Source organism: Lissotriton helveticus, chromosome 3_1 (assembly GCF_964261635.1).
Source record: "Lissotriton helveticus chromosome 3_1, aLisHel1.1, whole genome shotgun sequence".
NCBI classification, from domain to species: Eukaryota; Metazoa; Chordata; class Amphibia; order Caudata; family Salamandridae; genus Lissotriton; species Lissotriton helveticus.
The window spans coordinates 1,186,018,284-1,186,043,430 of record NC_136061.1 but is presented as its reverse complement, the minus strand read 5'-3'; positions in this window follow the sequence as shown (position 1 = coordinate 1,186,043,430).

Genomic DNA, 25,147 nt, shown 5'->3' with positions numbered 1-25,147 from the left:
TCATAGCCCATTACAGCATTCTTCTTCACAGCACCTCTCTCCTAGATATTTGGCTTACACCTTTTGAAAATATCAGACGGACGTGTGCTTCGTAAGGCTGTATGGGCAGAATTAAGACTTTCCATTCTACGAAATCTCAACTTTGGGAAAAACTCGAGAATTTTCTCGGAATTCTCAAAATTTGAAGATTCTTTCATCTCCTCTTCTTCGCACAGCTTAAGTTCAACAATGGAGATCCCTCCAGGTAACTCAGGGAAAACGAACACTAAGGGGTCCATTACCGCCCGCCACCCTAACGGAGAAGTGGACTGCCCACTAACAGTGCGGGGGTCCCGACCATGGCATTAGGATGCGCCCGCCACACAGGCGGGCGCATCCTGTATGTTTACCATTGCGGCGGGCTGAGCAGGAATCTCCGCCCGCCGCAATGGTAAAAGTGCACATTGTACTTTTCAAAGCGCAACATGACAGGCACTGTGCGGTGCCTGCCATGTTGCACTCTGAAATGCGGGGGGTACCATAGGTACCCCCATGTGCACCCCCCAAGCCACGGACTCCCAGGGGGCCCGCAAGGGTCCCCCGCAGGGAGTCTCCGCATGCCTTTCCGTGGTGGCATTGCCGCCACGGAAAATGCATTGTGCAAAGGCCATTGTAATATGGCAGGCGGTGTCTAAAAGACACCACCACCATGTTACAGGTTTTCCGCCCCGGCCGCTAGGCGACCGGGGCGGAAAACAGGCTGGCAGTGTTTCACACCGCCACGGTCCCCTCCGCCATCCTAATATGGCGGGGGGGAATTGGGCTGATGGTGTCGGGCGGATTTCCTCCGCCAGGCTAGCGGTAGCCACCACCAGCCAGGCGGAGGAAATCCGCCCGACATCGTAATGGACCCCTAAGCGACTAAAAAAAGATCCACCTTCTCCCAAACAATCCTTGATGATATCAATGGAGTTATTACTTGAGGAAATCAGGGCTCTTCGCCCCTTCATGGAAGAGACTAATTCTAAGCTCCAGGTCCTTACAGACAACTGGTCCCAACTTTCAACCAGAGTCTCAGCTGGGACCATCGCCCTCCGCCTGGGACGACTCCTGGTGGCCCCCCGCCCTGGGCACCGCACCCAAGCCAACCGACCATGCACGCAACCTGGGCTTCATCCTGGACTCTTCCCTCTCGATGACCAGACAAGTCAACGCCGTCTCCTCATCGTGCTTCAACACCCTGCGTATGCTCCGAAAGATCTTCCGATGGATCCCGACCGAAACCAGGAAGACGGTCACCCAGGCCCTCGTCACCAGCCGACTGGACTACGGAAACACCCTCTACGCCGGAACCAAAGCCAAGCTACAGAAAAAACTCCAACGCATCCAGACGCCACCGCCCGACTCATCCTGGACATCCCCCGACGCAGCCACATCTCTGGCCACCTGAAAGACCTGCACTGGCTCCCCGTCAACAAGAGGATCACGTTCCGGCTCCTCACCCACGCACACAAGTCTCTCCACGACCTAGGCCCCAAGTACCTCAACGACCGCCTGACCTTCTACACGCCCACCTGCCAACTACGGTCCACAAGCCTCGCCCTCGCCGCCGTACCACGCATCCGAAGAGCCACCGCCGGAGGAAGATCCTTCTCCTACCTGGCTGCCAAGACATGGAACTCCCTCCCCATCCACCTTCGGCTGGCCCAGGACCATCTCGCCTTCAGGAGACAACTCAAGACCTGGCTGTTCGAGCAGTAGCAACCCCCTTCCCCCAAGCGCCTTGAGACCTTCCCGGGTGAGTAGTGCGCTATGCAAGTGTTATGATTGATTGATTGATTGATTGATTGATTGATTGATTGATTGAGCAGTCGGTTACCTCTATCAAAGAAACTTCTGCTGATGTTTCTCATCTTCATTCGCAAGTAGCGACTCTCCAGAAGCAAATTGAGGATTTAGAAAACCGCAATAGAAGAAACAACCTACGCATTTACGGTTTGGGGGAGGGACTTGAAGGATCTGACCCACTGACCTTCTTCAACTCATTCATACCTAAATTGCTTCACATGCCTGAAGGTACGATACTTAACATCCAACGAGCACACATCGCTTGGGACGTCAGCCCTCTTCAGCATCTTCCTCACAAAGGCCTAGAGGAGTCATTGTGTACTTCCTACAATACACAGATTTAACTGAAAGTCTTGGCTGCAGTCAAAGCTTCTCCAAAAATCACATGGTCTGGTTCCTCCGTTTTTTTTGCTCAGGACTATGCTAAAGCTACAGCTAACCATCGCAAAGCTTTTTTGAATATGAGAGGTGATCTTTGCTCACTAGGTGCCAGATACAGTCTGTTCCATCCCTGTTTATTTAAAGTTACATACAACAAGAGAACGACTACATACGAGGATACAGTAAGGCTACAGAGCTTCATTTACTCCTGCAATACATCAGACATGGATTCATCTGGTCCTTCCTCTTCACATGGAGTTTGAATGTTACTGTGGTTCATATCTAGTTATCACTTGTTGACCTTTTCATTGTGGTCTTTGTTTATGTTTGGATATGTATTCGTATTTGTTGATCGTTGATAAGCCTCCTTAGACACTTTATTCCTTTTGCTGTTCCCGTTCAATCTATCTTATTGTTTTAACGCTTCATTTCTTCCTTCGGTTTTTACAGGTTTCCAATCTCTGTCTCGTGATCTTCTCTCGGTCCCCTGGTCAGCTGATCGTGGATGTGTCGCCCATCCCATGTGGTTCCATCCCCTCACCCTGTCTTCCTGTTCTTACCCTTTGTAAGTATGTTACTCTTCTACATTTCTTATTTTCTTCTCTTCTTCATTCCTTCTTTTCTCTTCTCTGTAATTTTTCAATTTTTTCTTTTCTCAGGTGTTCATGATATTTTCTTCTTTCCGGTTCTTTTGTATTGTACAGTTGTATGTTCTAGAGATACTTATTTTTTAATATTTTATTTGTCCTATGATTTCTATTCCAGTTGGATTTTTCTGGTAGTTTTTGACATGTTTATAGTCACTTTTTTCACTTCACAAATTTTATGGCGTTAAATTTAGTTTCATGGAATGTTAGAGGACTTTACTCTACTATAAAAAGACAAAGAGTACTGACTCACTTGGCTAAGTTAAATGCTGATATAGTTTTCTTGCAAGAGACCCACCTTACAGAAGATGAGTCTTTGAAATTAAAAAAAGGCTGGGTCGGGGAACTGTTCTATTCAGGGGAAGATGGTAAACGTAACAGTGTGATGATGTTATGTCGTAAATCCCTTAATTTTAAATGTATCTCAAAAGATTCTGATACAGAGGGCCGTTGGTTGAATGTCAAATTAATGCTTAAGGATGTTCCGATCTCTTTTTTCAATGTTTATGCCCCAACTAGTGGAGACGCCTTCTTTTGGCGTTCAATTGCCAAGCAAATTACTCTTCATGTGGAGGATAACTTTATTTTGGCAGGAGACTGTAACCAGGTCTTTGATCCTTTTATTGACCGCAATTCTAAAGTGCCCTTTATACCTAATAAAACACAAAAGTCCTTTCTTCATACAATCAGGCAGCTTAAACTTTTGGATGCATGGAGATTATGTAATCCTACTACGAGGGAATACACTTTTTATTCCCTAGTGCATCATTCTCAATCACGACTTGATTATTTTTTTTGTTTCACATAATATATCCAAATCCAAATCCAAAAATTCTTTATTTCGGCCATAAGACCATAAAAGATGCAGTAAAATACAATACATATATTAAAAACAATGTTAATACATAGATACAAAAAGTCTCTTCTCATCCAGCGAGGAGTAAAAGATACAGGACAGTAGCATGGTTCAGAGGGCTGTTTTCTTCCTAATTATCCATGCTGCCATTAGAAATTTGGATATGGCAAACACAACATGACCCAGAGTACTAGTTTTCATAACTCTGTATGCCTGTAAGCACTTCCTGAACCCCAGGTTTCTGCATAACGGTGCTATCCAGTATTTCCTGGGTCTGTAATATGCCGGACATACAAACATGATATGTAAGTCATCTTCCTCATGGACGTTGCAGCACGGACACAACTTGTCACCCCCTTTAGTCCATTTGCAGATGAAAGTTTTAGTAGGGAGTGTGCCAAACCTCCATTGCACAAACAATTTCCTTGCCAGTACAGGAAAAATAAAATCCATAAAAGGTTCAAAAGCATAAGAATTTTTGGATTCCATAAAACACGCAGTAAGGGTGCCGCTATTATGAGCATTAACCATAAGTGCCAGGCTCTTCTCCTTATACAATTGGGTCAAGGTTTTGCGTGAAATCCTTTGGCAACCTCGAGTTGGCTCGTCCCACAGTTCTGATAAATTCATACTAAGCAGTTCATCCTTTACAAAAGCAAGCCAGGGGATTTTGCTGTTACGATTCAGGCTCATGACATGGATTAGGTCCTTTCTGTAGTGGTGTAATTCGTCAGTGGACCAGAGTCGATGCCAGAACTTCACTGGCTTTGACACAAGCTCTTCCGCAATGGAGGGAAGACCCATATCTAGTCTTAGTGGCAGAAGTGGCGTACCTTGTGGAAGACCAAGTAGGCGCCTTAAAAAACTGTTTTCTACTCCTGCTAGGTCTTTCCCTGCTTTGTGCCCCCATAACTCACTGCCGTACATGGCTGCTGCCTTAGCTTGAGTCCTGTATGTTTCAAGGGCCGGGCTTAGCGGCTTGAACGTGGAGGTATTAACCACCTTCAAGATAGCACCCGATAGCTGGGATAATTTTACCCTTGATCTGGCTATCTGGCAGTCCCATGAAAGGTTTTCCTGGAGTGTTACCCCCAGATATATGAAGGTGGAGACCCTCTCAAGGCTAACGGTTCCCAAGGTGGGGTTAGGTCTGGCTTTTTTGGGAGGGTTGAAAATCATAAACTTGGTCTTCTCTGTGTTCACCTCCAACCCGTGTTGGCGACAGAAAAGACCAAATCCGTCCACGATTCTCTGGATCCCCATAGGGGATTTGGAAAGCAGGAGGGTATCGTCAGCAAACATGATTGCCGGGACCCTCCTGCCTGCCAAAAGTGGGGCATCATTGTCCTTAACGTTATCTAGGTGTGATATAACGCTATTAATAAAAAGACAAAACAGTGTCGGTGCCAGGACACAGCCCTGCCTGACTCCTCGGCGGACTGGGAACCTGGACGAAAGCTTTCCATCCCTCCCACACCTCACCTGGGTGTAGTTGTTCTCATGCAGCCTAGTTATAATACTGAGTAGTTGCGGGGGTACTCCTAACTTTTCCAAAACCTCCCACAATTTGCTACGCGGGACTAGGTCAAAGGCTGACCTCAGGTCCACGAAGACCATGTACAGCCTCCCCCCCTCTAGCGTCACCGTCTTCCAGTAGAGGAGGACGAGGCGGAAAATCTGGTCCATGGTCGACGTGTTCTTCCTGAAGCCAGCCTGCAGGGGGCTCATAATGTCTTTGTCCTCCACCCAGTCCAGCAAATGGTTGAGAATAAGGCGCGCAAAGAGCTTTTGGGGTACATCTATCAGGCTAATCGGCCTGTAGTTGGCTGGGAGCAGAGGAGACCCCTTCTTATGGATCGGTACAATCTCTGCCCCCAGCCAAGAGCCGGGGACCGACATACCTCCTAGGATGGCATTAAATAGAACAAGGAGGTACGGGCCCCAGATATCTGGGTGATGCCTAAAGAGATCCCCCGGTAACTTATCCAGCCCCGGCGCCTTCCCCAGTGCTAAACGCTCCAGAGCAGTCATCACTTCCCCTAGAGAAAATTCCAGGGCCGTGTCCGAGGTGCTTGTAGGCACTACCACCACTCCATCTGGCCATGGAGGAGTGTCTTGATAAAGTGCCCCAAAGTGAGCCTCCCACAGCGAGGGGTCGATATTAGGTTCAATTGCTGTTTTGAGTTCCCCCCTCCCATTACTGACCAGGGCCCAGAATTTTCTTGAGTCTCTGGCTTTTAGAGCTTCAGACAAGTCATGCCAGTGATTCCAGTCCCACTCTGCCCTTGCATTGGCCATGGCTGCTTTGTACTCCCTTCTAAGGTCTCGAACCCTACCCTTATCTGACCCCTCCTTGATTGTGGCAATTAGCTCAGATTTAATTGCCCTACAAGAAGAGGTATACCAGGTGGGGGCAGGAGTCTTTTTCCTTCGAGTGGGTACCACCGGATAAAACACCTCTCCAAGTGCCCTTACTAATTCCTGGTGAATGCTCGCTAATTTCTCGTTGAAGGCCAGGGTTCTTGGTTCATTTATAAGCGCATCCACCTCCCTGAATCTGGGAAGTGCCAGGCCGTAAAGCTTATTAATGGCATCCTCTGTACTCAGAACCTTTGCCCATTTAACCCGACGCCTGTTTGTGGTAAGGAGCATATCCCCCTGGTCCTCTCCGCCGGGATTAGCGGGCGGGCCTGCTAGGGGCAGAGGATGCTGGATATCTAAACGAAGAGCATTGTGGTCGCTGTCCGACCTTTGTAGCACCCTAAAGTCATGGACTTTTGGCCACAATGTGATATCCAGCATTATATAATCCAGCCTCGACTCATGGCCCTTTCTGTTGAAGGTACACACTGAGGGGGTATCGGAGGAAGTACGACCATTACATGCCCTCAGTGCAAAGTTCAAGGTAAGGGACATGAGTTGTACTGCTAGTGGGGACCAGGCTTTAGGGTGGGGCGAGGACGAGGGTGGGACCCCCCAATAATCGTCCTCTGCAGTAAGAGCACCCTCCTTTAGTCCTTTTAGGGGTTCGAAATGACAATTAAAATCCCCTCCCAGGACTATCTTATGGTCACCTGACAATTGGCCTAGGAAGGAGGAGAGCTCATTTAAGGTAGGGGATTCATTTGTCGCGGCTACTGGACGCGAGTAAACGTTGGCAATGGCCCAAGATATTTTACCAGGCCACGTAAGCAACACACACTGAATGTCCTGCGAAAACGTGTGCATCTTTTCCGCCCGGCACCCAATGTGACTCGCTATCCAGATTGCCAGCCCTCCCGATGGCCTCCCCCTCCCGCTCCACTTTGCTGGGATTTCAAAAATTTCAAACCCTGTTCTAGTTTGAGGTTCCCTCGCCCATGTCTCCTGAAAAAGGAGAATGTCACTAGCGCTTACAAGGAGATCCCACTCCGGTGTACCTTCCTTATTTGCGATCCCCGCCACATTCCAGGAGAGAATTCTCAGCCCTGGACCATGTGGTGATGATCCTGGCCCTCCAGTGGAAAGTAAAGCAATGGCTGCGGGGGGATCAGAGTCTTGCGGGCCAGTAACAGTAGTAGTAGCCGGAGTGATAGGTGATGCAGCCACCTCCGGGACTTGCAAACTGGGTAATAGCCCTGCTTGAGCCGGAAAACCTTCCGGGATACCCCTTCGTTCTTTGACAGTGTCCTGTGGCTCATAATCAATTGCCGGTACAACAGTCACCCCCCCCCTGCTTGAAACCCCACACACTGGCTTCCCCAGACTCGGAGGAGTGTCCCCCTTTTGTGGTCAGTCCACCTGATCAAGGCAGGAGAATCTATTATGGTGGATGAAATTGACAGGAGCGGGAGGTATAAAATGCTTGGGCCTGTAACGTGAGCCATCTACGGCAAAGCCTACTCTAGTCCAGCCCTGCTCCCTCTCCACCACCGTGTTACAAGCATTTGGGTAGAAGTGCGAGAGAGGCACTAGCTCAATGGTGGACTTATCAGGCCTAACAAGCCAATTACAGATATAGGTGGCAACCTGTGGGCTTTTAAAACTAACAATAATACAATCCCCCGCCCTGTTCTTTGGGGTAAAACCAATCCATGGAATCCTCCTAACCATCAGCACCTCACCTTTCAAGTTAGGAGGGAGAGGCCTATTAATATTGAGCCAGCTTATTACCTTGTTACGTAAAGAGTCCTGCGGCTCCCTTGTATCACCGGTAAGCTCGGGCACTCCCACCATAATTGCTGTATAGGGTACTGCTTCGGGGGGCAAATTGACCACCCTGCGCCTAGCATGGGGGCTAGTAGCATGGCCAGTAGACCCGTTGGCAGAGTTCTCATCTCTGGTCGGTTGCGACGATGCAAGTTGCTTGGATCTCCTGGGAGCAGGAACAGGAGGCCTTGATGTTTGGGATGGCAGTGGGTGCCTTTGTGGGGCTAAAGCACCGTTTTTGCTATGCAAGGCCCCAATCTGACCTGGTATCCCATTAGAGGCCTGGGAGGTTGTTCCAGAAATCAGGGGTCTATTCCCAGTCGACTCCCGGGGAGCTCTTGGAGAAGTTGGAGCATGTAGGCTCTGCCCAGGATTGTTCATTTTGTGAATGCTTTCTATGGCCAGCAATCTAGCCTCTATGGCATCCAGTTTGTCAGACAGGGGGTTCAGCAAATTCTTAAAAATGTCTGTAAGTGAGCTGATAATCGTGTCTGTGATGCTAGGAGGTGCCCCACCAAATATAAATGGGCCTGAATGCATTGGTAAGGCCGTAGCTAAAGGAGGGCCAGAATAGTCCGACCTAGATCCTGGGGAAATGACCTCCGGGGAGGCTGAGATGTCTGTACTGCCATTCATAATTTGCTCAATTGTGTCGACTTTGGCCCTCTTTGCCCTTTTTGATTTCCTCGACCGTTTCCTTTTCGGTGGTTGTTCCATTCCACTGCTTGCAGGATCTGTAAGAAGTACAGCCTGGCCCACTTCCTGCGACTCAGTTCCCGTGCAATTCACATTAGAAGAGGGAACAGCGATCCCAGATGGCCGTGGTGAGACTATATCCCTCTGAGGGTTTGATGGAGTTCTTAATTGCTGCAGGACGGACTCAATGGTCTGGTCGATGCTGTCCAAGAGTGACAGATGGGTAGCGTTCACAGGTAAAGGGGTACTAACATCAATTAAAGAGTCCGTGGAGTCCAATGACACATTTTCTGGGCCTGTCTCGAGAAGATTATCCAGTACTGGCGGGCATTTGTTGGCTAATGCACTGGCTTTTGGGAAAAACTTTTCCAGAGTACTGGAACACTGTAATACAGTTTTACTCCTGGAGACCCTAGTTGCCATTTCTAGGTCGGTACCAAGAGGCCGGGATACCAGGACGTCAGAGGGGTGGCCCGGTCCGGTCTCTGCCGGCCTCTAACGGCCTAGAACGGCCCGCCCTTTGCCCGGGCTTAGCCCGGCGGCCGCCCGCTCGCGTCCCGCGATGCGCGTCTGTGGGAGTGAAGATGTAGTTGGATAGGGCTAGGAGCCGTGGCCAGCCGGGAAGAGTCTCCAGGTGCGGCGTCTCAGCAGCCACTGGGGAACCTGGAACTCGCAGTCCCGCTGCGCCGCTGTTGGTGGTGTCTCTGCCCTCGTGAAAGCCCCACTGCAAGCCTCCTCAACAAGTCTGGTGATCCTTAGCCTCGAGCGGCTCCCGCGGAGCGGGGGCCGCGAGGCGCGGTTTTGACCGCACAGGAGAGGGAGGCGCACAGGAGAGGGAGGCGCGGCCAGCCGGGAAGAGTCTCCAGGTGCGGCGTCTCAGCAGCCGCTGGGGAACCTGGAACTCGCAGTCCCGCTGCGCCGCTGTTGGTGGTGTCTCTGCCCTCGTGAAAGCCCCACTGCAAGCCTCCTCAACAAGTCCGGTGATCCTTAGCCTCGAGCGGCACCCGCGGAGCGGGGGCCGCGAGGCGCGGTTTTGACCGCACAGGAGAGGGAGGCGCACAGGAGAGGGAGGCGCGGCCAGCCGGGAAGAGTCTCCAGGTGCGGCGTCTCAGCAGCCGCTGGGGAACCTGGAACTCGCAGTCCCGCTGCGCCGCTGTTGGTGGTGTCTCTGCCCTCGTGAAAGCCCCACTGCAAGCCTCCTCAACAAGTCCGGTGATCCTTAGCCTCGAGCGGCTCCCGCGGAGCGGGGGCCGCGAGGCGCGGTTTTGACCGCACAGGAGAGGGAGGCGCACAGGAGAGGGAGGCGCGGCCAGCCGGGAAGAGTCTCCAGGTGCGGCGTCTCAGCAGCCGCTGGGGAACCTGGAACTCGCAGTCCCGCTGCGCCGCTGTTGGTGGTGTCTCTGCCCTCGTGAAAGCCCCACTGCAAGCCTCCTCAACAAGTCCGGTGATCCTTAGCCTCAAGCACTTACATGTGCGGAAATTGGTCCCATTTTATTATCAGACCACGCTCCAGTTTTAATTGCAGTGGACATTTTGCCTACACCCAAACTTCCCAAGAAATGGCGGTTCAATAATGCCCTGCTTTCAGACCCAGACTTCTCTTCTTCATTTAAGACTTTTTTTAACAAATTTTTTCTCCTTAATTATACTGAATCCATGCCTTTTTCAACTATATGGGATGCATTTAAGGCCTCTGCCACGGATTTCATTATATCCTTTGTGTTAAAGAAGCGTACTATTGCTCGCAATCGTGCTCATTCTTTATTTCAAGACATTAAGAGACTGAAGCATTCTTTTTATACTTCCAATTCCAAAGATATTCTCAACACTCTCATCAATGCAAAATTACAGTTTAATAAGGAGTCCACGGATAATGCCTCTCTGTATCTATTGAAGTCTAGCGCGAAATTTTATGGTGGTAGAAATAAGGCAGGGAAACTATTGGCGAATTATTTAACCCCTTCGACGCTCATGACGAGCTCAGCTCGTCATGGAGTTGCCATTCATTTCAATGGAAATTGCATGAGAAGGATGGAAAAGGCCTTAGCATCCAAGTGGTTAAAAGCAAAACACAACAAAGTCAACATAGATGCTGTTTTTGATAATGACTTTGTCTTGAAATTCAAAGACTCGGAAATCTTAGACGAATTTGCTTTATTTTACAAGAGACTATATTCATCTGAAACGCATTCTACTGATCACTCACTATCACAGTTTTTCTCACCCATACAACAGTCCCATAAGTCCTCTGTTGATTTCTCATTACTGGAGTCTCAGTTAACGCAACAAGAACTTTTAGCAGCACTCCAACATTTGAAAAAGGATAAAGCCCCTGGACCAGATGGCTTTACTGTTGAATTTTTTCTCCATTTCTCCAATTTACTAATGCCCAAGCTACTCTTTTTAATTGACTCTTTTTGCTCCTCAGGGAAGTCTGGTGGCACCTTTTCCGATGCTCACATTTGTTTGATTCCTAAAGAAGGGAAGGACACGAAATACTGTAAAAATTATAGCCCTATTTCGCTGATTAATATTGACTACAAAATCTTTTCCAAGGCGTTGGCTCTTCGTTTAGATCCCTACCTTCCCAAGATTTTAGGTAAAGAACAGTCCGGCTTTGTGAAGGGACGGGTTATACAAGATAATACAAGACTTTTGTTTTTATATTTTATCCAAGACTACGCATTTAAAACACCCCCTTGCAGCTGTAGCTCTAGATGCCGAAAAAGCATTTGATAGAGTGGAATGGCATTATCTGTTTTATACCCTTAAATGGTTCGGTTTTGGTCCTAATTTCATTTCCTTATTTTCCCTTTTATATTCAAACCCACGGGCCGCTGTATGTGCTAATGGACTACTGTCCTCCTTCTTCGATTTGGGCAGAGGGGTGCGTCAAGGTTGTCCCTTTTCCCCCTTTCTTTTTAATTTGGCCCTTGAACCCTTCCTCTCCAGAATTCGCTAAAACATGCAAATACAAGGTTATCAGACCCCTACAACTAACATCAAACTTGCAGCATATGCTGATGACATTCTGCTTTTTATTTCCAATCCCAATGAATCAATTCCGTCTTTTCTGGATGAGGGTCATTCTTTTTCTTTGCTATCAGGGTATACATTAAATAGCGATAAATGTGAAATACTGCCCCAGACTAAATATACCTTCAAAGATGACTTCTCTTTAACCAATTTTACTTGGAAGTCTTCTTCTATTAAATATTTAGGTTTACATTTCACACCGACAATTAAAGAAACAATCACTCTATGTTTAAACAACTGCATCCACAAACTCTCAGACCTTACTAATAAATGGCATCCCCTTTATTTATCCTGGTGGGGTCATTTGGATACTATCAAGATGATGCTCTCTACCATAGTTTTATATACTATATCTAATATCCCTGTGTCTATCTCCGCTAAATTATTAAAATCTGTTAATTCGGTGTTATCCTCATTCCTGTGGAATAAGAAACGTCCCCACATGTCTATTTCCAAGTTATACCGTCCTAAAGATGAGGGTGGAGTTAATTTTCCAAATTTTATTCATTATCATAAAGCTTTTCTCCTACGCCAAGCTTCTTACTGGTTGCTTGAACCTGATGATGATCTCTCTCTTTGGGCGACAGTAGAACTTTCATTCCTCTATCCCTTTTCATTTCAGGAATACCTTTCTTTTTCTCGCAAACCCCAAACACTGTCCACTCCCTTAATTAAGTACGCCTCAAAATTATTAAGTCCCATATTTCCGGTATCGATTGACACTCCTGACTCTTTGTTTAACTCGCTCATTTGGCATAATAGAAGTTTATTAATACGTAACAAACCCTTTTATTGGAAAACATGGAGGCAACAAGGCATAGTCTGGGTACATCAGCTGTTCTCTAATAAAGAATTTGTTTCCTTTTCATCACTCAGGCAGATATACGCCCTGCCCACTTCTTTTATCTCCAAATTTCAAATTCTTCGTAAAGCTATTCTTGATGTATACATACCGTTATCAACTAATATTATTCTTCCCTCTGTTACTCCTATACAGGGAGGCCTTTCCACTTTGTTACATACCCGACCTAAAGCTTCTAAATTATACCTTTTCGTACACTCCACCAACACATTAAGACAGAAAACAAGTATTGAATTGGCGTGGGAAAAAGATTTTGACACTGAATGGTCTCTCATTTTGTGGAATAATCTGTGGGTTAAGTTACGCAAATCCTCCAGATCTGCTAGTTTGACGCAAACACTGTTTTTTTTATAAATAATAGACTTTTATTATCTCCACAAATTTTACATAAACGATTTTCTACTACCCCAGACACCTGTTGGACATGCACATCTCCAAATGCAGACCTGTTTCACTTGTTGTTCTTATGTGCTCAAGTGTGTAAGTTTTGGAAACAGGTTTGGCTTCAAATTAATTTATTCTTCGGCACACATATCCATTTCTCTACGACACATATTTCCTTGGGTAGTTCTTCTTCAATCTGGGATACTAAATAATTGATTTACTACTAGCAGTCGCTTTCCAACAGATAACAAGAAATTGGAAGGACTTTACGAAAATCTCATTCAAGGCCTGGTGGTATGATGTTTGCCACAATCATAGATTGGACACTTTTTCCAGTGTACCCTCCTCCAACGCTTTTAAGCGACTACAGTTGTGGTTATCAGTAACGACATTCTTTGACACTTGTGCTACAAAACACTCTTGTCTTAAACCTTCCCAACAAGAAGTACTCAAACCTCCATAATCTCGCTAACTTCCTATTTTTTATTATGTATCTCAATTCCTATACTTTGCTTATTTGTTTATAATGGACATACTTATTATTTGTCTTTACTTATATGCTTATGCTGGACTACAAATGTTTTTTTAATATTTATTGTTCTTCCATCTTTGATGATTGTTTGCATTGACATGTATTGCTACACCTGTATTCTTAAATAAACTTTCTTTTTCAAACTAAAAAAAAAAATGGTCCATTGAGAGCCTCCAAAAATTACTAGGCATTTCATATACCTTGCATGTGCACTATCATATTTAGCTTTGAGTTAAGAACTGCAACGCAGAAAGAAGACTTTACTCCTTACCAAGCCAGTTCCACCTGGCATACAGGGTCATCGCTATGGTGTTAAAGTTGCTTTGGCCCTGATCATAAGGAGCTCTTTTTTAAAGCAGCCCTCCTGACTCATGGTTTCACTACAATGGTGCCTCACAGGCTTCCGTACATACTGCACAGCAATCTGTTTACACGTTTATCTTCACAACAGCCCTTTCCTGGCATACAGGGGTAGATGACTCAGTCCTGCACAAAGAAAGTGACCCTATTGGTGCTGCAGAACTCTTCTCATGCTTTGCACCAGGAGTCTATTAGGCAGGGCTCCCTACCTGCCCTCGCTCCCTCCAATGCTCTCTTCTTCCTCACAGTACACACTGGTTTTCAAAAGCAGACAGGCACATGTCTTTGTGGCTCCAGAGCAGGTGGTCTTGATTTACCTGGATGATGTCCCCTCACCCAGCAGAGTGACTAGCAGGCTTTGGCCCCCAGTCCTGGTCACAGGCAAAAGTCTTGCAGATCTTCCCCTCCTCATACAGCCCATCTGACTGCTAGGTAGATGGCAACCTCCCCTTCGTATTGTCCATTTCTAGACACCCAATATGATTCAGGGCTTGAGGCTTTGTTGTTTTGTGTTGGGCACCTACTTCTTTGGAAGCACCTACTTCTCCTCTCTGTCTGCATCTTGGAAAGCCATCTGTCACTATAGAAGAGACTCTGAAGCTGATAGTCCCATAACACAGGCCATGGGAGTGACTAGAATCCATACCTAGATGTCACCCACAGTGATATGTGCTTCAAAATGTTAATCTTGGAATCCAAGCTCCACTCTTTTCTTATCAGCCCCCTCTCCTTTCTGAGATGTTTCCAGACCCCTTCCTTGTGATCTCCTACTGAATCCTTAGGTGTGTCCCACCCAACTCACAGGAATGCAGAAATACACAAATCGGCATAGGGGAATTCTTCCATCTCCTCATGTCTTCACCTAGGCCTTCCAAAATGAAACCCAGAGTCCCTCGTGTAATGCACCATTACAGGCACACATGCAATCTGAGTATGTACATACACACACACACACCCTGATAAGAACTGAACCTCCTTGTTTTAAGCCACTCTAGGCATTCATACACTCCGCACACACATTTACCATGCTCGCTCTGCTCAAAACTGCACTAATTATGTACTTTACTCCTCAAAGGTACACATGCACCCCTAGTACATGCACTTGCCATGGACACACTCCATAGCACTACATCTTTCATGTGCTGCGCTTCTCGCAGTTGCCCATACACCCAGTACAACCAATCACCATGCATGCACTGCACAGCACTGCTCTACCCTGAATTGTTCCCTTACCCAGCACACATACAACCAGTGCAGAGTCATCACTACTGCACTGAGGAGAACTTCACATTTAACTGATGTAGGCCAAGAGTGAGATAAGCACACAGCAACAGATCTTTAAAAAGTAAGTGAACCTGTATGCCTCACTACAGTGACGCACATTGAAAAGGACCTGTTCACTCCTATTGATTGCTACACAGTATGATGCCACTACTGCTGTCATGCTGCTTAATTTCTAGTGAATGCAGTAGCCTTCCACCACTATGAGGGTAGCACTTTGGTCGCCCCCCCTGGTCCAAAAAGACCCCAATCCACAAGACATGCCTATGTCATGGCACACATGCATGATGCATGTTTGCTTATGACAACAAACAATCAGCACAAGGGATCCAGGCAACAGTACATTTGGGCACTGTGGGCAGTGGTGCATGAGCAAAACCATGAGAAGGACTTTGCCGCCACAAAAGTTGATTTGATGGACACAGCACCAGAAGTGATTGAGTTAGTTTACCGCCAATTTCCGGTTGCCTAGCCTACAATGGACACTGATAGTTGAGGAGCATATATACCCATTCTTTTAGCACTTACCTCTCACAGCAGTGAGGCAAAGAGGCCAAAACGTATTAGTTGACATGTTGTGGAGTTTGAGATGCATAAATGAATATTGAAACCAATATGGGGTGCCCGGACAAAATATTGAATACAAATATTATAAAGCCAAAATACTGCAACAGGAATATTGGGATGTCAAAAATATTGTGGAGAGTAATATTGAAGCAAAGAATGTTTTTAAATGTTGTTTTTAATATTGTTAGATAACATATCATTGTATAGAATATAATTTTTATAAGTTTTTTATTATGCATTTTATTGTAATTTGTTTTATTGTACTTGTTTGTTAATTTTGTTATTAGTGTGTTTATTAAAATAGTGTATTTATGTAAATAGTGAAATTTTAGTTTTAAGTTTTATTAATGTGAATAATTTTTTTTTCTGTTATTGTGCTATAGTACAATGATGTTGGGGTTTTAGCAGATGAGGGTGGAAAGATATTTTCAAGATGTTTTTTTTATTTGATTTTATGTGAATTTTCTATTATTTTTCAGTTTAAATAACATTTTGATAATGGTTGTTTTTATATTTAAAATAAGTTGATATTTTTTTGAAAATTGTATTATCAATTTAAATGTATGATAAATAAACAACTGAAAAATATGTGTTTTCAATGTAAATTTTATAACTTTTTATTCATTACAAAAATGCAAAATGAAAATACTTAAATTTTGAATTGTATATTGTAAATATTTATGTAAAATGTATTTATTATGTATTTTAACACAAAATTGCTAATTAGCTTTGTAAAAATGAAACTTTTTGTTTGAAATCTGAAATATTTTTTTATGTTTAATAATTTATGTATAAAAAACTGTTTTATTTGAAATTTGAATAATGTAATACATTTAAAAATAATGACAAATATGTAAATTATGGAGAAAAAGTACACTTAAAATGTATTAATAAGAATGTCTATATAAAGACATTTTATTTATGGTTATATTTTATATGTATTATATTATACAAATAAAAGTCATTTTTTGGTAAACAGAAATTAATTATATTTATGTGTAAAACAAGTGATTGAAAAATTGCAATATATTTTTTCCGAGGTTTAATTAATATATTTTATAATTACTTTTAATAATTTGTAATATAATGTACATATATTTTAGGAATTTCTCAATTTTGTTTATGAATACATCTGTTTATTTGTAGTTACATTTCCTTTTATTACTAAATAGTATGTATAATTCTTTTTCAATTAATACAACATATGTTATTATTTGAATTTAGTATAAAGTTGTTTTGGTAATAGAGTGGTATGAGTACTGTTTTTATTTATTTATTAGTAATTCGTTATTTAGTTTTACTATGAGGTATGTATTTTGCATGTAACTCTTTTAGGGGCATATTTACAAGCCCCTATTCACACAGGAGTGTCACTTTTTGTGCCTACTAGGGGCTCCCCATAGTCACTTTCTGCCTGCCTTTTCTTGGCAAGCGGAATGGGACATTGTAATCTCTATTGTAGGGATTACTGACCCTCTGACGGGCTCCTTGAGCCTGTCAGAAAGCATCGGACTTTCTCTCCGCCTGCTGCCTCCGACCGCACGCATTTTAATGCGTCGATCGGCCCGCAGCAGCAGATGTTGGTCGGACCGCATCCAATGAGCCATCAGATATGGTCTGACTGTCATCAGAATAAACCCCCTAAGGCCTCGGAATACCTGGTCTTAGAACGGTGATACGAAGAGGCATTTTTAATTTTTCCTTGTATTTGCAGAATGCATCACAGATAGAAAGAGCATATCTGATAGAGCAAGATTTCGCATCGCGACTTGCTCGAGTCAAGAACCTCGAAAATCTATTATAATCTCGTAACTTCAATTGTTTGTTTTACTAATTTATGTATTTTTTAATGTGCGTGGGTATCATAGAGACGCTTGCCTATGTGTTCTACTAATATGATTAATCCTTGTCCCTAAAATGGCCGCTGCTTGGCTTTTCGTTTCTGCGCATGCGTAAGGCACAGTCACGTGTAGAGACGCAGTCACATTTTGAGAGGGAAACGGGTGCGCATGCGTAATACACAGTTTTCGTGATAACGTGGTGATGCTCGTGCAGATGCTCTCGTGTCAGTGTCTATATTATTAATGTCTAATTGCATAGTATATTTTTATGATGATATGTCTGAAGTATAAAGTCACGACGTGTAATACATTCATTTATTTTTATGTACTAATTTGTTTTCGCTTACTTTTCATGTATCCTCGGCACTGAGGGGTGATGGGGCTGGGGAGTCCATCTTGGAGGGTACTTCTGCGCAGAATCAATCGATGGTGCGGTGGCATTGAAACCAAGCCAAAGAAGGTTGATGCCAGAGCCAGCATGGGAACATGCACCTTCACCCAGCAAGAGCATCTAGATTGTACCCTATTGTATCAAATTGTATTCTTTCCATTGTATTCCCTGCGACTTCTCGTGGGAACCCCAATCTTGCTAGGCGGCACCTTAGGATGCTAAGTAGGGCTTGTAATAGTCTGTTCTGATTGGTGTGTTAACCAAATCCTACCTTAGGACCAATCGAAATTGGGGATTCTGACACTTTGCAACATTTGGGGGGTGGTACCCTGTCCCAAAACAGTATATCTACCCTGGGTTCACCTAGGGAAATTGTCCGACTTGTCTGAATAGCTGACCTGTCACTGACCCAACGCACTCAATAGGTGACTTGAAGATACAGAGCGCTGCGGAGCACTCTGTCCGAATTTGACCATAGACTAAGGTTTTACTAAACCTTAAAGTGCTGGCGGAGCACTTTGCTGGGAGTTCGCTGACCCAATCGGGGTTCTGATCGATAGCTGCAGAGAGGGTGGAGCGCAGGCGTTGCTTCCAAACTGCGGGTGCTGGTCGTGTCCTGGTGGTCCTGTCCTGATCCTAATCTGAGGGTTTCCTGTCCTGTCCTGGGTGTCCATTCTGCACCTGCTGTCCATTGAGGGGTATCCTTCCTTGAGGGTTTCCTGTCCTTAACTGACCCGTGGCCAGGGTTTGGTTTTTCACACCGGTCTAGGTAAATATCGCTCTGAATCTCCTGAAACTGCACCTTTCTATTTTTCTGTCTTTGCTTCAATAAAGACATATCTTTGCATATGATAAGTTTTTCCATGCTTTCCGCAACTCATTGCATCTCATGAAACGTATGCATTTATTTTCATAGCGTGTTCCTATGTTGCCCTTCCTTTTACAAATCATTTTTTCCTCCATTTGCAGTTTATAACTTGTTTGATGTGTTCTATACATTTTTCTCACTAAACTGAATGAAGAGATTTTCTGAAGTTATAGCGTGTCCTATTTTTCACGTTAACCGAACTGTTTAGATTTCTAAGTTTTCCCATTCCATAGCATAAATGATTCTTGCCCTAGTTATTTTTTCATCACCCATTTTTGACTCTTACATGATTAGTCTACTAGCTTAGCAGGTTCCCAGTCGCATTTCTCTTGAATCCAAAATGTTTTGTTATCTTGCTTACTGACTGTCTGCTCAATGTAAGTTGGATTTATACACTGATTGAACTTTAGATAAAACCTTATAAAACTTCTAGTTGTCCGTGGTCATTTTATGAAAGTAAAGTCATTTATTGAAGTGTATATTATTTGCTGCCTTTCCTTTTACCACTAGCTCCCTGATCCATTGTGGTCATAGGTACCCGTAACAGTGGATGGTAAGTCGGGTACACTAGAAAATAGAAAAGGAACTCACAATTATTGGTAGTAGATTGTGAGGTCATCCGATCAATGTATCTGGTGATTTGAAATATATGGGCCCGAAACCGGAAGTGGCGAAATTATTGGTCGGGTGACCCGCGATCTCTAGCAGTAATTTTCTGGTAGCATCGAGGATGGTTAGGGAATAGTTAAAGGTTAGGTAGGAATAGTTAGTTTAGCTAAGTTGGACGCTGCTAGTTCAAATGGCAAATTGCTGCTAAAGGTAAAGTGTTTTAGGTGAACTGATCACTCACGTGGAATGCCTTGCTTTGAAAAATTATGAAATGTTTTAAACTGTTTTTCTTATTGTTGTATTGATATATGTATTAACCTATTTCGTCCGTAATTGTTAAATGTTTTGTTGGGAATCCCCGGGGAATTGAATAGCGAGTGGTGAATAGAATCCATTCGTGTTGAGGTCACCTGCTCTAAGGAAAGTTGGTGCAGGTTAGGCAGAACTGGAAGCACTAACTAGGGTTTTTTTTTTCCGAATGCATGTTTGAATAAATGTTAGTAACGAGTTTCATTGGCAAAATTCCTATTGTGGCTTAACCTAGTAAGGGTCACATCGGAAGAGTAGCAGGTTCATCGGAGCTTGGGTGAAAGCAAAGGGGCTCGCTGGGGAAACCTTAGTCTCGAATATATCCCGGTAAAGTGGATGAGTCTAGGGGAGTAACAGGTTCTCCGATGCTAGAGTGAAGGGTAGGCAGAGAAGACCTATCCGTAGTGAGTGAAAAGTAAATGGAAGTAGTTTACTTGCAGTGAAAAATTTCTTTCTATTTAGACACTTGAGCACGGTGGCGAATGTGTAATTGTTGTAAAATAACCAAGCATTAAGCACTTTAGAAAGTAAGAAAGTTTCCGTTACCTTGTGAAGGAGGGAGTCAGTCGAGAAGCCGCTCTGACGTCACTCCGTGCCACGCTGGGATTGGTAGACGCAGCGGGCTGGTAGCGGAGCTGGAATTATAAAGGAGGGGTGAGCACCGGAGCGTGAGAACTGTCTCGCGAAAGGGCCGCGCACCCATTGGTCGAAATTATTTGAACTCGTGCACCCCATTGGTCGCACGGAATTACAAGACGCATTCTGATTGGGAGTAATTTTGTAAACAAAGTTAAGCGTAGGAATCGTATGTGGCACTCGTACAGACCGCATACTAGACCCGATCCGAGAGATTTGGGATTTCAGAGAGATCAGTTTAAAGGCATAAAGCACGACATTATGTATGGAAACAAGCGAAAGTTGTCCCTTGTAAATAAAGTAAAGAATTATTTCAAGAAAGATAAGCAGATTAAAACTAGAGAAGGTGTTGTCATTCCACCACCAAATACTCCTGCATCTTTCATGATGTTCGATAAAGGGTACAACACATGTGTATGGTTGGAAAATTGGGCGGAATACACAAAAGATGGCGGAGTATTGGCTTTTCCGTTAGACGGAACATTTAACAGCAGGATTCTATTTAATCTGAGAACCCGAATGAATGATTTACATCCCAGACCTAGATTAACGCAGTACGAAGCACTAGAGGAATGGGAGATTGAGGCTTTTGAGAGGGACAAGACCCGATTGGATAAAGGATTGACAAAATGTTATCCAAAACTGAAGCAAGAAGCCCGAGCCCAAAAGATGAAACAATGGAGGCAGAGTATGATTGTTGAGGGACTGTTTCCCATGATGCCAGCAGAAGATCCTCCTGGGGGGGGGGGAAAGGACAGAGAAATCCAAACACTGGGGGCCCCTCGGAGAATCGGATGACGAATTGTTAGATGACATGTGCATGAGAAGTCCGCCTCCTTATAATGAAGGACACCGACCTTCGAGTGCAGGGGATATTCCCTGGAGACCTCTACAAAGGGAAGAGGTCAGGTCCGCAAGTGTAGGAGGGGGTTATCTAATTCCTCCTTATACTGAGAATCTAGGACCCGTAGAAACCAGAAGTATTTACCCCAGGAGACCCGTTGGTGGGGAGACGAGATATTCACGTGAAGGAGATTTTTGTTCTTGTCCCCCCTACGGAGGTGAGGTGAGATCCTTAGGTTCAGGAATGCCGTTATTACAGCCACAGGATGAGGAAGAGCCGAGGATTCTAGGCACAGGAAGTTTGTTCCCAAGACCTAATTATGGCGAAGGATCAAGTGAAACACATCCCACTGCCCCGAGTTATGCTCCCACTCTAACCCCACAGGTGTTACATGACAAATCTTTGGACAGGTGATTAGAAGAGAAAGAGCGAGAAGCGCTAGCAAAGCAGAGAGCTGAGATAATACAGAAAATGTCACAGCTAAATACAAGTCCTGAAGCCTTGACGATCCCAGTAACTATCGGACCGGTGGTTCCGTTGTACGGGGACCGTCAAGGGAGTCCGAAAACTCCAGTAATTACTCCTGTCATTGCACCGACCATACCAGAACCCTTAATTGTAGATGACCAGACAAGTGAGTGCGAGTCGGAGGTCTCGCTGCTAGATCTGCCCGTTAGAAATGCCGGAAAAAGGATACAGAAAAGACATAATCCTTTTAATGCGAGGGAAATTCAAATGGAATCGACCTCGGGTACTAAGAGTGTCACATTGGTGACTCCTGAAGAAATCGAAAGATGGAGTCAAGAATTTGAAAAACAAGCGTCCCCAACGAAACCTTTAGATCTCTACAAGCTGAGAATAGAAATAGAGGAATTGATGGCAGGAAACGTAGGATTAGACAGATTAAATACCTACTCCGAAGACGAAATGCTGTTTATCTGCAAGAGTCTCACCCGAAATACTCGAGTACTTCATGAAAAACTGACAGACACTGCTGCTAGCATGGGAATAGATATTTCAAAATTGAAACCTCTGCAGAAACCATATAGGGCAGATTTCTCAGACAAGGATTTGGAAAACTTGAATGTTTCAGGGAAGAAAGCACAGGTCAAAGAACTATTGACAGTATTACAAAAATGGGGAGATGTGGAAAGATGGAAAGCAAGATGGACCAAGAAAAAGGATGAGGCAAGGTCTAGGCAGGCAACTCCCGAATTGGTTCTAAAGGAAGCTGACAAACCAGAACAGTTATGCCCTATGCGTGAAGTACCAGGTGGAAAATATGTACACGTTCCATGGTCCAGACAGGATATTGTATCCTTTACTAATGATTTTCCGAAATTACGAGAAAAGCCCGTGGATTGGTATAGGCAGGTAGAAAGATTCGTAAAGGTGCAAAAATGCCTGTGGAAGGACCTGGATGGGTTCTTCGACATAGTGGTCCCTGTAGATCTGTGGACCGAATGTAAAATAGCCATAGCTTGGCCTAGTGAGGAATACGCGAGAGATGAAAAAACAGGAGAACCATCGAAGGAAGTAATGAGAAAATATGATCAGGTAATTCAGCATTTGAAATCAAAAGTGCCCGCAAAGGAAACTGATTGGACCAAGATAGATAGAACCACGCAAGAAAGAGACGAGACAGTGCATTTCTTTTATGAAAGGCTGTTGCAGGTGTTCAAAACATACAGTGGTATAGATAACATCGAGATGAAGGATATGACACACTTCATTTACAGGTTTGTAAACGGTTTAAGGCCCGAAATCTGTCAATGGATAAAGGATAATAAAATCTGTTGGCATACTAAAAAGATAGATGAGGTCCTACGGTACGCAAAGTACTGTGAGGACGAGATGGCAGAAAAGAAAAAGGCTCTCAAGGAGAAGGTTATGTGGGCTCAAGTAAAGCTTGCAGAACAACAGGAAAAGCAGTTAAACAAGATGAACAAAACTACCCCGAACCAAAGCACTGGGGGTGGGGGTGGAGGAAAGCCCAGAGCGAAAATGAGTAGAGAGGAAGCTAAGAAGAAATTTCCTTGCCATCAGTGCGGGGAAATTGGACACTGGAGAGACGAGTGTCCCTATTTACAAGATGATAATGCCCAAACACCTGATTTAATTCCACAGACGCAGAATGAAAAACAAAGAAAGACCCAGCAGCAGGTAAAAACGATCCAAGTGCCCAGAGCGCCAAAACCTATTTTTAAAGGAAAATCACCACAGGGTGATGACGTAGAAATCTGGGGGGGGCAATGAAAATAGAAATACAGCAACTTCGCAGTATCTACTGAATGACACTTTCTTCTGTGACGACCAGTACTGACGGGGCCTGAGAGGGGAGGACGAGGAGTGCGTACTTGGCGCCTCCTTGCCGGTGGACCAGTCGGGACCATACATTGAAGGAAAGGTTGATGGAAATGATGTCACCTTTCTGTTGGACACTGGTGCTACCCGTTCTACTGTGAGAACAGTGGACGTTCCAAACCTACCCCTCTCGGGAGAAGCAATCCAAGTAGTGGGTGTATCTAATCAACTGATTAGTACACCTGTTACCGAGCCCATGGAGATCTCAATTGGAAATTTCAAACAAATGCACAGATTTGTTGTCTGTGATACCAGTCCGGTAAACTTACTGGGACGTGATTTGCTGTGCAAAATGAATTGTACCATCTTTTGCACACCAAAGGGCGTCGAAATTCAAACTCCAGACGAAGACGGTATCTACAAGCTAATGTTAATTAGACCTGACTCAGAAAGAAAACGACTGACTATACAGGACTTACCTGAAGAACTCCAGCAGACAGTGAAGCCAGAAGTATGGGACTTTACAGGAAAGGATGTGGGATTAATGAAAAACGTAGACCCCATACAAATAGCCATGAGAGAAAATGCAGTATACCCCAATACCAAGCCTTACAGAATGAGTGCAGAAGTAAGAGCAGGTGTTGCCATTGAAATACAGAAACTGCTAGAAGCAAACATCATACAGGAAGTAATGAGTAGCCCATGCAACTCACCCATTATGGGCATCAAAAAGCCTAATGGCAAGTACAGAGTAGTTCAGGACCTAAGAAAGGTAAACAAGATAGTGGTTCCTTGCTGCCCTATTGTCCCAAACCCAGCAGTGATTCTATATCAGATCCCCTGGGATGCTGAATGGTTCACTGTGATAGACCTATGTCATGCATTCTTTTCGATTCCTTGCACCCAGACAGCAAATTTCTTTTCTCATTTGCTTTCAACAGTCACGTGTATGTCTGGAATAGGGTCCCCCAGGGGTACACTGAGAGCCCCTCTATCTTTAATCAGATCTTGAAAAAATGTCTTGAAACTTTCATCTTACCTGGAAAGTCCGTTTTGGTCCAGTACATTGACGACCTATTGGTGGCATCCAAAAGTCATAGGGACTGCGTGATTGACACCATTGCCCTACTAAATCACCTGAGTGAAAAGGGACATAAAGTGGCCCCTGAGAAATTACAGTTCTGTTCGAAATCAGTGAAGTATCTGGGACACCAGATAGAAAAAGGCATCAGAAAAGTTACCTCAGAGAGAGTCAGAATAATTCAAAATATGCAGTTACCCCGTACTCAGAAAGAAATCAGAATGTTCCTCGGAGTTGTAGGTTACTGCAGACAATGGATTGTGGGATTCGCAGTCCTTGCAAAGCCCTTGATTCAGATGACAAAGAAAGGAGCGAAAGACCCAGTGGAATGGAATGACGAGAGCTTAACAGCTTTCACAAAATTACGAAATTGTCTGTGTACAGCTCCTGCTTTGGGAATGCCTGATTACTCCAAGGAGTTTGGCCTATTCTGTGACACTCGTGACAATTGTGCATTGTCAGTCCTGACTCAGGAACATGGCACGACCAGAAGGCCTGTGGCATATTTCTCTGCCACATTGGATCCAGTGGCTGCTGGATTACCTGGATGTCTGAAAGCAGTAGCTGCAACATGCACCAGTTTAGAGCAGAGTGAGTCCATTATCATGGGACATCCTGTAACTGTGTATGTTCCACATGCAGTTGTG